General features: G+C 44.4%; 1 pseudogene; it reads right to left on the bottom strand.

The window, feature by feature from the left end:
• Positions 1-2,129: 2,129 nt before the first annotated feature.
• LOC121757614 lies at positions 2,130-3,022 on the bottom strand (annotated as a pseudogene).
• Positions 3,023-3,771: the final 749 nt, after the last annotated feature.

Here is a 3,771-nt window from a genome sequence, read left to right on the forward strand (position 1 = left end):
ATTATTTTCATGTTTAAGATACGGAAGAGAAATTATATTATTGTATTATTTAATGTATTCCTATATATCTATCCTTGTTATGATTCTAGATATATAAATATTAGGAAACTATTAAATTATACTTGTCCATATCATTTAGGAATCAAAATAATATTATTTATTTCCATAGATAGAGTCAATAATTCAAATATTCCTAAAATATGGGAAAATCTTCCCAAAATATTTTATTTCCATTAAATAATAATATTTTAATGATATATTTTAATTAATGAATTAAATAATCATTAAAATAATCCATCATCGATACCTCGTTGTTCGAGGTTTGCACGAATCAACAACGATGAAGATCCGACGAGTTCATCGTCGGAAATTTGTCGAGCCTGAGTCTCGGCCAGCGGCGCACTGGGGGGGCACCAGCTCTCGGCCAGCGGCTCGTCGGGTGGTGTCTATGTCTCGGCATCACGAGCCGTCGCGCACATTCTGCGCTCGGCCAGCAGCGAGCACGGAGGCGCTGCTGCTCTCGGTCAGGGGCGACCTCTCGTCTCGGTCCCTCGACGGGAGCTCTCGGCTAGGGGCACGTGAGGTGGTGCGGCTCCTCTCGGCCAGTGACGACCTCCCGTCTCGGCCTATGCTGCTCCCACTGCTTCGGGCCAGCGTCACGCACAGGGCTTGCCACTCTCGGCCATCGTCGGGTGCAGCGACCGGGACACCTTCTTCTGCCTAGGGCTCGGGCTAGGTGGCTCACGGTGTCTCGGTGGTTCTCGGATGAATCACCACACCGCGCCAGCAGCCATCGGTCGACCTTGGTGCGGGCGTCGCCTAGGGTTTGGTCTCGGTCGGTGGCGCGCACAAGTCCTCGCTCGTCTGTGCATCGCCCTGTGATCGTCAACCCCGGCTCCCACTCAATCAAAAACACTCTCTTGATCGCGCCGACACGGATCGCACGTTTTGTATGGTCGAAAATTCAAGTTCTTTGATTCGATAGTTCTTAAGTTCATCATGCATAAAATATAAACAAAAATACCAAGAACATGCTTCACAATTAAATAACACATGCACACATGAATTTCGTGAAATTTAAATCCAAATAATCAAAGCTAAAGACTGACTTTAATACCAATTGTCGGGATTGTCGGGGTAGGCAGCGGGAGCGTGCGTTCTTACAGATCACATAATTCTGATCTATTTAGCAGATTATTTAGACAAAATCTGTTCGCGTAATTCTCACATGTATCATGCTCATAAATTGAATTCAAACATGCTTTAGCCCAATTAACACCTAAAACATGCTTACTGCGGAGTTAGCCAATTTACCTGGATTGATTCTCCAAAGAATCGAAGATGGCTAGCGCCTTCTCATCGTGAAGATCTTGAGTACTAAACCACGGGTCTTCTGACTGGTTTCCGGACTGTAATCTGATATCAGTGTGGGATGATCTTACCAGAATACTAGGACTCAAATAGAGAAGACAAAAACTGCTCACGGAGGGAGCTGAAAATCGTCTCTCTGCTTAAAGGAGAGGGGGACGAAAATTCTTGGAGAAAATAATGTCTATTTTCTGTCTCCTTTAATCTCCTATTTATATTAAGTCACATATTGGGCCCAGTCAAGGATCTATGGAAGAATTTGGATATGGCCTCCCCCAATTAGCTTCTTACTAATTAAATTGAACCCATAATTTAATATAAGTTTATATTGGAATATTACGAGCAGGCACTACAGAAGTAATATTGCAATGCCCATCCAAATCCGAAATTACAAGTAATTTGGGTTTCCATTTGTTCGTCATTTATTTCGCGTGCTTAAGATAGAAACGTCCATTAATTAATGACTAAAGTCCCAATGTTGTGCAGTTTTTTTAGTCCATTAAGATAGAAACATATTGCGTTTTTTTTATTTTAGTCCAAAATATTATCTTTTGAATTATTCGGTCCATCACATTTGAAATTGGCTCACATTTTGGCCCGTTTTGGACGGTTCTGTCAAATTTTTGACGGTTTTAATTATCGAGTCACAAATATGTCACTAACTGGGAGAAACTGATCCGTCACTAATTGGGACTTTAGTCTAAATGTTGTGCAGTTCCAATTTATTAAATCAGAAATCAAATTAATACGATCTTAACAAATTAGAGTTCAATCTTTACCATTCTGGGGGCGCCATCGATCTCGGAGACCTCCATCCCGGTGACGATCATCCTTGGGACGACCTCCCGGGTGTGTCTCACGATGGCGTCCTCGGCCATGTTCATGTCGAGGGCCTTCATCCCGAGGACAGTGTCAATCATCTCGATGCTGTGGAGGCGCTTGACGCTGGTGGCACCGAAGGGGTCGTCGTGGCCACACGAGCTCACGACGACCTTGGCCTCCATGACGTTGGGGTCCATACACGACTGGGTGTCATGGTTCATCGACACAAGGGCCCAGTTCGTGACGACTCCGGCGACGCAGCCGGACTTGACGATGAGGTCCTCGGCGGCGACGATGTTGAAGAGCTTGACGTTGGGGCGGGTGAGGAGCTTGCTCATGATGGTGGAGGTGAAGAGGGCGGCGTGCTTGATGACCACGTAGTCGTCCTGCTCGTTGTAGGCGATGTAGAGTTTGTCGAGGAAGCGGTGGGCGGGCTTGCGGAAGACCATGGCGGAGAAGAGCTGGCCGTCGAGCCACGCGCCGCCACCGGGGTTGACGGATTGTTCGATGATGGCGACGTTGACGCTGGGGTTCTTGGCTGAGCTCATAGGCGCAGGAGAGGCAGGCGGAGCCAGCGCCGATGACCACGATGTCGGTGTCGGCGAAGGTGATCATGTCGGTCATGTAGCGGTGGGTCATCTCGTGGTAGACGACGGACTCCTTGATGGGGTTGATTTGAAGGCGTCGAGGTTGTAAGCGGCGACGGAGATGGTGGCGGAGGATTTTATGTAGCGGGGGTGGATTTGATGGGGATGGAGGAGCCGTGGAAGGGGGATTTGGTGTGGGATTTGGAGAGGGAGGAGATGAGGATGGTTGTTGCCATGGCTGCCATTGGTGAGTCAGTGATTTCTTGAACAAGTTTTTGGTTTGAGAGATTGGTAAGTGCGAGTGAGAGTGTGAATATATATATATATATATATATATATATATATATATATATATATATATATATATATATATATATATATAGGGTATATATATGTAGGACTAGTGACAAATTAGTGACGAATCAGTTTCTCCCAGTTAGTGACGGAACCGTCTAAAATGGACCAAATGTGATCCGATTTCAAATGTGAGGAACCGAATAATTCAAAAGATAATGTTTTGGACCAAAATCAAAAAAACGCAATATGTTAAGGACCAAATTGAGACTTTAGTCTTAATTAATCAATGTCTGCTATGGACTTAATTAATTAACATATTATTATCTCCAAGAGTGGACTTAGCAAGAAAGGCTTATTTATTATTCATAGAGTAATCAAACTCCAACTATCTAGGTTCCGAATAATAAAACCGTGTATCGAGCTCCTCTTGAGGACTTTATCAAACGAGACTCACCTTGCGCACTATTCAATATAATAGCAATCCTAGCACCGCTAGATATTAATCACCACTACCCAATATACCGGGATTCTTGTGTTGTGAAAAACCCGCACCATTTGGTATGTCAAAGTAGTGCATAATCAATATCGTATGCTCAATGCTAACGTACATTCATTAAGAAATTAATTATCAAGGCCTCGTCTTTCAGTAGATAGCATAAAGACTCGTCTTGCTGTTAGATCCAATTCAGTGCTATAC

Source organism: Salvia splendens, chromosome 12 (assembly GCF_004379255.2).
Source record: "Salvia splendens isolate huo1 chromosome 12, SspV2, whole genome shotgun sequence".
NCBI classification, from domain to species: Eukaryota; Viridiplantae; Streptophyta; class Magnoliopsida; order Lamiales; family Lamiaceae; genus Salvia; species Salvia splendens.